The sequence below is a fragment of the Hylobates moloch genome, unplaced genomic scaffold (assembly GCF_009828535.3).
Source record: "Hylobates moloch isolate HMO894 unplaced genomic scaffold, HMol_V3 SCAFFOLD_4, whole genome shotgun sequence".
NCBI classification, from domain to species: Eukaryota; Metazoa; Chordata; class Mammalia; order Primates; family Hylobatidae; genus Hylobates; species Hylobates moloch.
Window position 1 is genome coordinate 97,712,878 of NW_026652279.1, and position 12,784 is coordinate 97,725,661.

Genomic DNA, 12,784 nt, shown 5'->3' on the forward strand with positions numbered 1-12,784 from the left:
AATTTTAGAAATGTAAATTTTCTCTCTCAAAATCTGTATTACAAAGGTATTCCATTGTGTTTTCTAAGTCATTTCATTAAGAATGTACTCAAGGAGGGTGGAGCCTAGATGGTCAAATAGGAACAGCCCCGGTCTATAGCTCCCAGCGTGAGCGACACAGAAGATGGGTGATTTCTGCATTTCCATCTGAGATACCGGGTTCATCTCACTAGGGAGTGCCAGACAGTGGGTGCAGGACAGTGGGTGCAGCGCACCAGGTGCAAGCTGAAGCAGGGCGAGGCATTGCCTCACTCAGGAAGCGCAAGGGGTCAGGGAGTTCCCTTTCCTAGTCAAAGAAAGGGGTGACAGACGGCACCTGGAAAATCGGGTCACTCCTACCCTAATACTGCGCTTTTCCAACGGGCTTAAAAAATGGTACACCAGGAGATTATATCCTGCACCTGGCTCAGAGGGTCCTATGCCCACAGAGTCTCGCTGATTGCTAGCACAGCAGTCTGAGATCAAACTGCAAGGCAGCGAGGCTGGGGGAGGGGTGCCTGCCATTGCCCAGGCTTGATTAGGTAAACAAAGCAGCCGGGAAGCTTGAACTGGTGGAGCCCACCACAGCTCAAGGAGGCCTGCCTGCTTCTGTAGGCTCCACCTCTGGGGGCAGGGCACAGACAAACAAAAAGACAGCAGTAACCTCTGCAGACTTAAATGTCCCTGTCTGACATCTTTGAAGAGAGTAGTGGTTCTCCCAGCATGCAGCTGGAGATCTGAGAATGGGCAGACTGCCTCCTCATGTGGGTCCCTGACTCCCAAGCAGCCTAACTGGGAGGCAACCCCCAGTAGGGGCAGACTGACACCTCACACGGCCGGATACTCCTCTGAGACAAAACTTCCAGAGGAACGATCAGGCAGCAGCATTTGCGGATCACTAATATCTGCTGTTCTACAGCCACTGCCATTCTGCAGCCACCACTGCTGATACCCAGGCAAACAGCATCTGGAGTGGACCTCTAGCAAACTCCAACAGACCTGCAGCTGAGGGTCCTGTCTGGTAGAAGGAAAACTAACAAACAGGACATCCACACCAAAAACCCATATGTACATCATGATCATCAAAAACCAAAAGTAGATAAAACCACAAAGATGGGGAAAAAACAGAGCAGAAAAACTGGAAACTAAAAAGCAGAGCGCCTCTCCTCCTCCAAAGGAACGCAGCTCCTCACCAGCAATGGAACAAAGCTGGACGGAGAATAACTTTGACGAGTTGAGAGAAGAAGCCTTCAGATGATCAAACTACTCTGAGCTACAGGAGGAAATTCAAACCAATGGCAAAGAAGTTAAAAACTTTGAAAAAAAATTAGACAAATGGATACCTAGAATAACCAATGCAGAGAAGTCCTTAAAGGAGCTGATGGAGCTGAAAGCCAAGGCTCGAGAACTACGTGAATAATGCAGAAGCCTCAGGAGCTGATGCAATAAACTGGAAGAAAGGGTATCAGTGATGGAAGACGAAATGAATGAAATGAAGCAAGAAGGGAAGTTTAGAGAAAAAAGAATAAAAAGAAACAAAGCCTCCAGGAAATATGGGACTATGTGAAAAGACCAAATCTACATCTGATTGGTGTACCTGAAAGTGACGGGGAAAATGGAACCAAGTTGGAAAACACTCTGCAGGATATTATCCAGGAGAACTTCCCCAATCTAGCAAAGCAGGCCAACATTCAGATTCAGGAAATACAGAGAACGCCACAAAGATACTCCTCGAGAAGAGCAACTCCAAGACACATAATTGTCAGATTCACCAAAGTTGAAATGAAGGAAAAAATGTTAAGGGCAGCCAGAGAGAAAGGTCGGGTTACCCACAAAGGGAACCCCATCAGACTAACAGTGGCTCTCTCGGCAGAAACTCTACAAGCCAGAAGAGAGTGAGGGCCAATATTCAACATTCTTAAAAGAGTTTTCAACCCAGAATTTCATATCTAGCCAAACTAAGCTTCATAAGTGAAGGAGAAATAAAATACTTTACAGACAAGCAAATGCTGAGAGATTTTGTCACCACCAGGCCTGCCCTAAAAGAGCTCCTGAAGGAAGCACTAAATATGGAAAGGAAAAACTGGTACCAGCCACTGCAAAAACATGCCAAATTGTAACGATCATCGAGGCTAGGAAGAAACTGCATCAACTAACGAGCAAAATAACCAGCTAACATCATAATGACAGGACAAAATTCACACGTAACGATATTAACTTTAAATGTAAATGGGTGCTAAATGCTCCAATTAAAAGACACAGATTGGCAAATTGGATAAAGAGTCAAGACTCATCAGTGTGCTGTATTCAGGAAACCCATCTCACATGCAGAGACACACATAGGCTCAAAATAAAGGGATGGAGGAAGATCTACCAAGCAAACGGAAAACAAAAAAAGGCAGGGGTTGCAATCCTAGTCTCTGATAAAACAGACTTTAAACCAACAAAGATCAAAAGAGACAAGGCCATTACATAATGCTAAAGGGATCAGTTTAACAAGAAGAGCTAACTGTCCTAAATATATATGCACCCAATACAGGAGCACCCAGATTCATAAAGCAAGTCCTTAGTGACATACAAAGAGACTTAGACTCCCACACAATAATAATGGGAGACTTTAACACCCCACTGTCAACATTAGACAGATCAACGAGACAAAGTTAACAAGGATACCCAGGAATTAAACTCAGCTCTGCACCAAGCAGACCTAATAGACATCTACAGAACTCTCCACCCCAAATCAACAGAATATACATTTTTTTCAGCACCACACCACACCTATTCCAAAATTGACCACATAGTTGGAAGTAAAGCACTCCTCAGCAAATGTAAAAGAACAGAAATTACAACAAACAGTCTCTCAGACCACAGTGCAATCAAACTAGAACTCAGGATTAAGAAACTCACTCAAAACTGCCCAACTACATGGAAACTGAACAACCTGCTCCTGAGTGACTACTGGGTACATAACGAAATGAAGGCGGAAATAAAGATGTTCTTTGAAACCAGCGAGAACAAAGACACAACATACCAGAATCTCTGGGACACATTCAAAGCAGTGTGTAGAGGGAAATTTATAGCACTAAATGCCCACAAGAGAAAGCAGGAAAAGATCCAAAATTGACACCCTAACATCACAATTAAAAGAACTAGAAAAGCAAGAGCAAACACATTCAAAAGCTAGCAGATGGCAAGAAATAATTAAATCAGAGCAGAACTGAAGGAAATAGAGACACAAAAAACCCTCCAAAAAATTAATGAATCCAGGAGCTGGTTTTTTGTAAAGATTAACAAAATTGATAGACCGCTAGCAAGATAAATAAAGAAGAAAAGAGAGAAGAATCAAATAGATGCAATAAAAAATGGTGAAGGGGATATCACTACCGATCCCACAGAAATACAGACTACCAACAGAGAATACTACAAACACCTCTATGCAAATAAACTAGAAAATCTAGAAGAAATGGATAAATTCCTCAACACATACACCCTCCCAAGACTAAACCAGGAAGAAGTTGAATCTCTGAATAGACCAATAACAGGCTCTGAAATTGTGGCAATAATCAATAGCTTACCAACCAAAAACAGTCCAGGACCAGATGGATTCACAGCCGAATTCTACCAGAGGTACAAGGAGGAGCTGGTACCATTCCTTCTGAAACCATTCCAATCAATAGAAAAAGAGGGAATCCTCTCTAACTCATTTTATAAGGCCAGCATCATCCTGATAGCAAAGCCTGGCAGAGACACAACCAAAAAAGAGAATTTTAGACCAATATCCTTGATGAACATTCATGCAAAAATCCTCAATAAAATACTGGCAAACCGAATCCAGCAGCACATCAAAAAGCTTATCCACCATGATCAAGTGGGCTTCATCCCTGGGATGCGAGGCTGGTTCAACATACACAAATCAATAAATATAATCCAGTGTATAAACAGAACCAAAGACAAAAACCACATGATTATCTCAATACATGCAGAAAAGGCCTTTGACAAAATCAACAACCCTTCATGCTAAAAACTCTCAATAAATTAGGTATTGATGGGATGTATCTCAAAATAGTAAGAGCTATCTACAACAAACCCACAGCCAATATCATACTGAATGGGCAAAAACTGGAGGCATTCCCTTTGAAAATGGGCACAAGACAGGGATGCCCTCTCTCACCACTCGTATTCAACATAGTTTTGGAAGTTCTGGCCAGGGCAACTAGGCAGGAGAAGGAAATAAAGGGTATTCAATTAGGAAAAGAGGAAGTCAAATTGTCCCTGTTTGCAGATGACATTATTGTATATCTAGAAAACCCCATTGTCTCAGCCCCAAATCTCCTTAAGCTGATAAGCAACTTCAGCAAAGTCTCAGGATACAAAATCAATGTACAAAAAATACAAGCATTCTTGTACACCAATAACAGACAAACAGAGTGCCAAATCATGAGTGAACTCCCATTCACAATTGCTTCAAAGAGAATAAAATATCTAGGAATCCAACTTACAAGGGATGTGAAGGACCTCTTCAAGGAGAACTACAAACCACTGCTCAATGAAATAAAAGAGGATATAAACAAATGGAAGAACATTCCATGCTCATGGGTAGGAAGTCAATATCGTGAAAATGGCCATACTGCCCAAGGTAATTTATAGATTCAATGCCATCCCCATCAAGCTACCAATGACTTTCTTCACAGAATTGGAAAAAACTACTTTAAAGTTCATATGGAACCAAAAAAGAGCCCGCATCACCAAGTCAATCCTAAGCCAAAAGAACAAAGCCGGAGGCATCACGCTACCTGACTTCAAACTATACTACAAGGCTACAGTAACCAAAACAGCATGGTACTGGTACCAAAACAGAGATATAGATCAATGGAACAGAACAGAGCCCTCAGAAATAATGCTGCATATCTACAACCATCTGATCTTTGACAAACCTGACAAAAACAAGAAATGGGGAAAGGATTCCCTATTTAATAAATGGTGCTGGGAAAACTGGCTAGCCATATGTAGAAAGCTGAAACTGTATCCCTTCCTTACGCCTTATACAAAAATTAACTCAAGATGGATTAAAGACTTACATGTTAGACCTAAAACCATAAAAACCTTAGAAGAAAACCTAGGCAATATCATTCAGGACATAGGCATGGGCAAGGACTTCATGTCTAAAACACCAAAAGCAATGGCAACAAAAACCAAAATTGACAAATGGGATCTAATTAAACTAAAGAGCTTCTGCACAGCAAAAGAAACCACCATCAGAGTGAACAGGCAACCTACAAAATGGGAGAAAATTTTCACAACCTACTCATCTGACAAAGGGCTAATATCCAGAATCTACAATGAACTCAAGCAAAATTACAAGAAAAAAAAACCATCAAAAAGTGTGCAAAGGATATGAACAGACACTTATGAAAAGAAGACATTTATGCAGCCAAAAAACACATGAAAAAATGCTCATCATCACTGACCATCAGAGAAATGCAAATCAAAACCACAGTGAGATACCATCTCACACCAGTTAGAATGGCAATCATTACAAAGTCAGGAAACAACAGGTGCTGGAGAGGATGTGGAGAAATAGGAACACTTTTACACTGTTGGTGGGACTGTAAACTAGTTCAAGCATTGTGGAAGTCAGTGTGGCAATTCCTCAGGGATCTAGAACTAGAAATACCATTTGACCCAGCCATCCCATTACTGGGTATATACCCAAAAGATTATAAATTATGCTGCTATAAAGACACATGCACACGTATGTTTATTGTGGCACTATTCACAATAGCAAAGACTTGGAACCAACCCAAATGTCCAACAACGATAGACTGGATTAAGAAAATGTGGCACATATACACCATGGAATACTATGCAGCCATAAAAAAGATGAGTTCATGTCCTTTGTAGGGACATAGATGAAGCTGGAAACCATCATTCTCAGCAAACTATCACAAGGACAAAACACCAAACACCGCATGTTCTCACTCATAGGTGAGAATTGAACAATGAGAACACATGGTCACAGGAAGGGGAACATCACACTCTGGGGACTGTTGTGGGGTGGGGGGAGGGGGGAGGGATAGCATTAGGAGATATACCTAATGCTAAATGATGAGTTAATGGGTGCAGCACCCCAACATGGCACATGTATATGTATGTAACAAACCTGCACATTGTGCACATGTACCCTAAAACTTAAAGTATAACAATAATAAAATTTAAAAAAAAAGAATGTACTCAAAATCTTCATCTAATTGAATAAAAATATTTTGCCCAAAATAACAATTCTAGAAGCAGAGACTCTTTAATAATCATATGTAAGACTTTAATTTCAGTTTTTTTGTATTGTAGTTTGTGAAAATATCAACTCAAAATTCTTGTATTCTTAAATTTTAAATATCAGAAGTTTTTGTATTTAACTATTTAAATAATCATTTAAACACTCCTTCATTAGTATGAGCTACTGGAGGTTAGGAAACATATTTGTTTGTATCCTGGAGTACCTAGAATAACATCTTGCATGTAACAAGCTTATAATATTTCAAATGTAAATACATAAATGGACAAGTGGATTTTTATATTGTGGAGTATTACAGGTAACATAATATGCCTAACTTACCCATTAATTAAATCAACTGCATTTCTAAAATATGGCTTAATCTGATATAGCCTTTTAATGTTTAGGATGTATAAATTCAGATGTGTTATGTTGTAAAAATATGTCATAAATAAGAAGGAAATGAATTAGAAATGTGCCATCAATAGAAAAGATGGTTAAGGTATATTTTCTAGTATCTTTCAACTCTAAGCTTAGAATTTTAGATTAAAAAATTTAAACCTTTTTGAGCCCCAACTCATGTTCTAGCAAATCTATCTTTTCAAGCCGTATGTTACTATGTAGAATTCCAATTACTAATTCTTTGTCCAAGTGGAAAGTTGATGGAACATTTCTTTTTCCATTTTTCTCTCTCTGTAGTAATAATGTTCCTCAGGTAGTGGTAGCTGATCATATCTAACTAATGTATCATTTTATACTATAAAATTAAACTCTTTATTACAGCAACATTTCCAAAACACTGATTGCAAATACTGAACAGTATTATCTAGGTGATACTATAGACAAAAGTCTCTTTTATGTATCTGGTTCTCCATGAACCATACTGTACTTGATTATTTTGTCTTGGGGCTTGCTTGATAATTATAGATGTATTTGAAAACTGTTCTGTTTTAGAAACTTTTATTTTAAGTTTAGAGGGTACACGTGCAGGTTAGATACAGAGGAAAATTAGTGTCACAGGGGCTTGTTTTACATATTATCACCCAGGTATTAAACCTAATAATCATGAGTTATTTTTCCTGATCCTTTCCTTCCTCCTACCCACAGCACATTCCAGTGTCAGCTGTTCCCCTCTCTGTGTCCGTCTACTCTCATTATTTAGCTCTGACTTATAAGTAAGAACACGTGGTATTTGGCTTTCTGCTCCTGTGTTAGTTTGCTAAGGATGATGGCCTCTAACTCCATTCATGTTCCTCAAAGAACATACACAATCTCATAATTTTGTATGGCTGCATAGTATTTCATGGTGTGTGTATGTACCACATTTTCTTAAATCATCAACTTGGATAATCACAACTTTATTTTTATGGTAGATTCCTTCAGTTTTTATTTTGATTATTTTTGGGGGAAGAGGTATTGTTTGGTTACATGAATTAATTATTTAGTGGTGATTTCTGAGATTTTGGTGTACCCATCACCCAAGTAGTGTACATTGTACCCAGAGTGTAGTCTTTTATCTGTCACCCTCCACTTTCTCCTGAGTTTCAAAGTCCATTGTATTATTCTTATGCTTTGAATCCTCATAGCTTAGCTCCCACTTCTGAGTGAGAATATACGATGTTTGGTTTTCCATTTCTGGGTTGCTTCACTTAAAATAGTGGTCTCCAACTCCATCCAGATTACTGTGAATACCATTATTTCATTCCTTTTTATGGATGAGTATTAGTCCATGGTATATATGTGCCACATTTTCTTTATCTACTCATTGATTGATGGGCATTTGGGCTAGTTCTATATTTTTGCAGTTGTGAGTTATGCTGTTGTAAACGTGTGTGCAAGTGTCTTTTTAACATAATGAGTTATTTTTCTCTGGGTAGATACGCAGTAGTGGGATTGCTGGATAAAATGATAGATCTACTTTTAGTACTTTAAGGAACCTCCGTACTGTTTTCCATGGTGATTGTATTAGTTTACGTTCCCAGGAGAAGTGTAAAGATGTTCCCTTTTCACCACATTCATTTCAACATCTTTTTTTTTTTTAATTTTTAAATTATGGCCATTCTTGCAGGAGTAAGGTAGCGTCGCATTGTGGTTTTGATTTGCATTTTCCTGATAATTAGTGATGTTGAGCATTTTTTCATTTGTTTGTTGGCCATTTGTATACCTTCTTTGGAGAAATGTGTATTCCTGTCCTTTGCCCACTTTTTGATGGGATTATTTGATTTTTTTCTTGCTGCTTTGTTTGAGTTCCTTGTAGATGCTGGATATTAGTCCTTCATTGGATTCGTAGTTTGTGAAGATTTTCTCCCACTCTGTAGGTTGCCTGTTTACTCTGCTGATTATTATTATTATTATTTGCTGTGCAGAAGCTTTTTAGTTTATTTTTGCTCATGCTGTCCTGTCTAGGAACCTTCATACCCTCACTCTGTACTTTGTCTCCCTTTCAAAATAGGGCCCATCTTCACAGCAGTTTTTCAACTTCTCGGGCAGAACCGACTGTTGTCCCTTTTGTGCCCTTACTGTACTTTATACACTTCTCTTTTATTACTAGTGAATTAGACTTTTCTGTTTGTTTTTTATATATTTTTACTTTCACTCAAATACAAGGCAGAATCTGTCTTTTATATGTATTTTCAGCTTTTCCAAGGATATTGCCTATGATTTGATAGACACAGTGAATGTTTATTGTCTTAGCTGGTTGACTGAGTGGGGGAGTGAGTAAATACATTTTCTGAAGTTGGTTTTTTTTTTTTTTTTTTTGCTTTGTTTTTTAATAGGATGGAGCAGCTAAGCCAGCAAATGGAAAAAGACCAAATGGTACTGATATTACTGAATGCACTCCATGACAGGACACAAATAGTAACAGTTTAATTTACTGAATATCTGTTAATTTTTTAATGCTTAAATGCTATGGTAAAAAACTTAAATATGTACACCCAAATATAAAATCCATTCTAGATTTTTTCATGCTTTTCTTCATAGTGCCAACTTCTTTTTTGTAAAACTACTTCAACCCTCTGAATTTCTTGTTTGCTCTTTTATTTTATTGAAATATTTATGAATGGATATAGCGTTCCATATGTATTTAAAATTCAGAGTGATAAATGTTCTCTCATGAATGTATCTGTAAATAACATTTTATAACATTTTACAGATTCACTGTCCTCATCAGAATCAGGACAAGAGGGCAATATAGAATCACTTTCGGATTCTGAGGTATTATCTGTTGTTTTTTTGTTGTTATTTTAAAAAATAAAACCATTCCGTGATGTTAAATCATAAAAGAGGTTGCTTTGACTTTATTTTCTCGCCTCATAGTAGAATTCTTCTAATTTGCAGGGTTCATTTAAAAAGCCAGAGTAGTACAGTGAAAAAAAAAAAAAAGGCTTAAAAGTCAGTCAGAAGGAATCAATTTGGGTTATGAAGTTAAGTTTACCTAAAAACTAAAGAATTATTCCAGGTCAATGTAGGGCCACATATATGACTGTATGGTATATCTGGATGTGTAAAAGTTGTAATGAGATCCAGAGAAAAACAGTTTGGACTGTAGTTTTTCACAACTTGGAACTTGAAGAGGTAATGCCTGGGACTTGAAAGCATTAATACACTTGGATTATGCAGTATAGATCTGCAAGGAATATTTCAGGAGAAAGAAAAGCATAGAGAATAGTAAATACTTCAGGCTATAATAACAACAATTTGGTTTAATGTTGTTTTAATAAGTAGAAATCTTTTTAAAAAATAAAACACATTGAGTACCTTTGTGGCAAATGATGACATTCTAAGGTGACACCCATGGAAAGACATGGGAAAGGCTCGACCTCTTAGACAGAAGCAGCTGCTGCATATTGCTACCAGCACCAAGTTGAAGTCAAAACATGTTACTTGTCTTTGTTCTTTTTTTTAATATCAGTGGATTCTTATAAAAAAATTATTTAACCTATTTGAACATCAGTTACCGCCTTCATAAAAACAATACTGGAATGTACCCTTTAGGTACGTGTAATGAGCAAATGTGGTGAGAAATAGAAAAACATTTTGTTAACTGGTAAGTGTGTATACAAATGTAAGATAAAATGGTCCCAGTGGTATTCAGTGACTTAATAAATATTGGAGAAGTCTTGTGTAAACCTGAAGGACAGTAAATTGGCAGCAGTGTCAAGAAGGAATGGGAAAGTTAGAATGCACAAGTGGATTTCTAATTTGGGGTATTTTAAGTTTCAACAGACTATGGCTAGAGATATTATATAGCAATATAGTGATTTAGCACTTGAGATATTCCCAAGAGATTTTAAAATCTTTCGAGATTGAATACCTTTCTGTTTTTGAGTACCAACTATGTGCTAGGCAGTTAGACACTGAATATACAGGATGAGAGCTTATGCTATAGTACTAAGAGAAAAACAAGCAAACAGCTAACACTTGTAAGTTACTATACATGCATTCTATAAGGAAAACAGATAGGTTAGATGTTATTGAAGCAGTTTGTAGTTAGGATGGGAGTGGGAGTGAAATTCTGTAGTCAGAGGATCTTTATGCATGTAAAATGTAATCTAAGGATGGGAGTGGGAGTGAAATTGTGTGGTCAGAGGATCTTTATGCATGTGAAATGTAATCTATCAACTAAAAAGTGAGAAAGAGCCAGCCATGTGAAAGCCTAGGAAAAGGACATTCTGGAGAGAGAGAAAAATGGATCATATCTGTTCATTATTTCATTCTTACATCATAGAATGACCAGGAAGTGGGGTGACCATCATTATAATCATTTTTATTATAATGTTTAAGAAAGAAAATATGCAAATAAGTGCCTGGTGGATTTTTGATGATTCATAAATAAATGTTCTTACTCTTCCTTTCTTAAAGTTAAGGCTTATATTTTTGAGGTGATTTCTTAATTTGGGAAAGAGTTGCTTACTATTGCTACTATTTGCTTCCTTTTATTTAAACATAATCTAAGGAAGTGTTTACTACTACTTTGTCATTTATTCAAGCATTTTTTCTGTCAGTAAATATTTTTTACCAAGAACTATTTAGATTTTTCCAACTCCTTGTGTGCCTAAATGAAGCAGCTTCTATAATGTTCTGTTTATACGAAACATGGCATATGCTGAAGTTTCCTGTCATGCTATCTTATTTTAACACTAAAAATTCTATAGTTAGACAAATTTTAAATGCTTAATTCTGTAAATATTATAGTAAGTGTATTGTGTTTTTTAAATGTCTTTTTATTTTTGGTGGGGAATGCAAAGTAGAGTGAGGTATTTTGAAGTCAGGTTTTTTTTTTTGCTGAAATATGCACATAAGCTAATATTTGACTGTGAATGTGTGTCCTTTGGCCTTCCATGCTTGGTTTACAGAGTCAGTAGCCATATAAAGATAAAAAATAAGCTTGACCTAGTGAGAAGATATGAGGTTCTCTATTGAAAGGTTTTAGTTTTCAATATATGCTTGTCTTATTTTTTAGTCTTTTAAAATAGGAAATTCAATTGTTTCAAGAAAGTTATTAGAAATTTTTTGTGGAACTTGTATTATCTTTTAATTGTAACTCTTCGTTGATACTAATTTGAACAGAGTATCTCTGAGAATCTTTCACAGAAGTATGTTGGTGAATTTTCTGGGGCTGCAGAACAGAAAGGAAAAATTACACTAAATGAACAGCTAAGAGGTAAAAACCATATTTCATTTAAAAAAGTCATTTACAGAATATTTGTTTTAAAACATCATCACTGATATATATATTCCAATAGCTGAAGAAAATCACCTATTAAATGCATAGTAAGAAAAAAGAGAGGTGAAATGTTAAGTTATATATCTTACTAGATGTCAGCAACAAATTAAATTGAGAGTGCTAATAAAGGAGCTGAATTATTAGTTTCATTTCAAGAAGCTGTAAAACCTAAGGAAAGTAAGGAAAGAAGAAAGAAAAGGAGTAAAAGAGGAAATGTTGAATGAGGAAGGCAGAGAGTACAGGGAGTAAAGGGAAAAGAAGCAGATATACATTACCGAGGGTGGTAAAATGAAATAATTTTTCAGAAAAAGAAAGTATGGGGTATTAAAAAGGCAGAAACAATATAAGGTGAGCTTCCAGTACCAAAACTTATAAGGGAAGGGGCACAAAAGTTTTCTTCTTTTGCTGTCTTCCTCACCATTTTGACAGCATTAAGGATCCAGGTTCCCGATCATGCAGAGCTCTGCATCTACCATAGATGAACATAAGCATATATGGTCAGCCATACATGTCCATAATTTAACGTCATAAAATGTTGCTAATTTAGACTGGGTACGATGGCTCATGCCTGTAATCCCAGCACTTTGGGAGGCTGAGGCAGGCAGATCACTTGAGGTCAGGAGTTCGAGACCAGCCTGGCCAACATGGTGAAACACTGTCTCTTTTACTAAAAATACAAAAAATAGCTGGGCATGGTGGCAGGCACCTGTAATCCCACGTACTTGGAAGGCTGAGGCACGAGAATCATTTGAACCTAGGAGGCAGAG

At 37.2% G+C, this 12,784-nt stretch overlaps 1 long non-coding RNA gene across 3 annotated transcripts in view; it reads left to right on the forward strand.

Annotated features, from left to right (window-relative positions):
* LOC116467458 (POTE ankyrin domain family member A) overlaps positions 1 to 12,784 on the forward strand; it is a 72,851-nt gene that overhangs the window by 37,032 nt on the left and 23,035 nt on the right. For all 3 annotated transcript variants that reach the window (XR_009213215.1, XR_009213217.1, XR_009213216.1), the window contains exons 12-14: positions 9,067 to 9,106; positions 9,444 to 9,505; positions 11,861 to 11,954. This is a non-coding gene — a long non-coding RNA (POTE ankyrin domain family member A). The remainder of the gene's footprint in view (positions 1 to 9,066; positions 9,107 to 9,443; positions 9,506 to 11,860; positions 11,955 to 12,784) is intronic.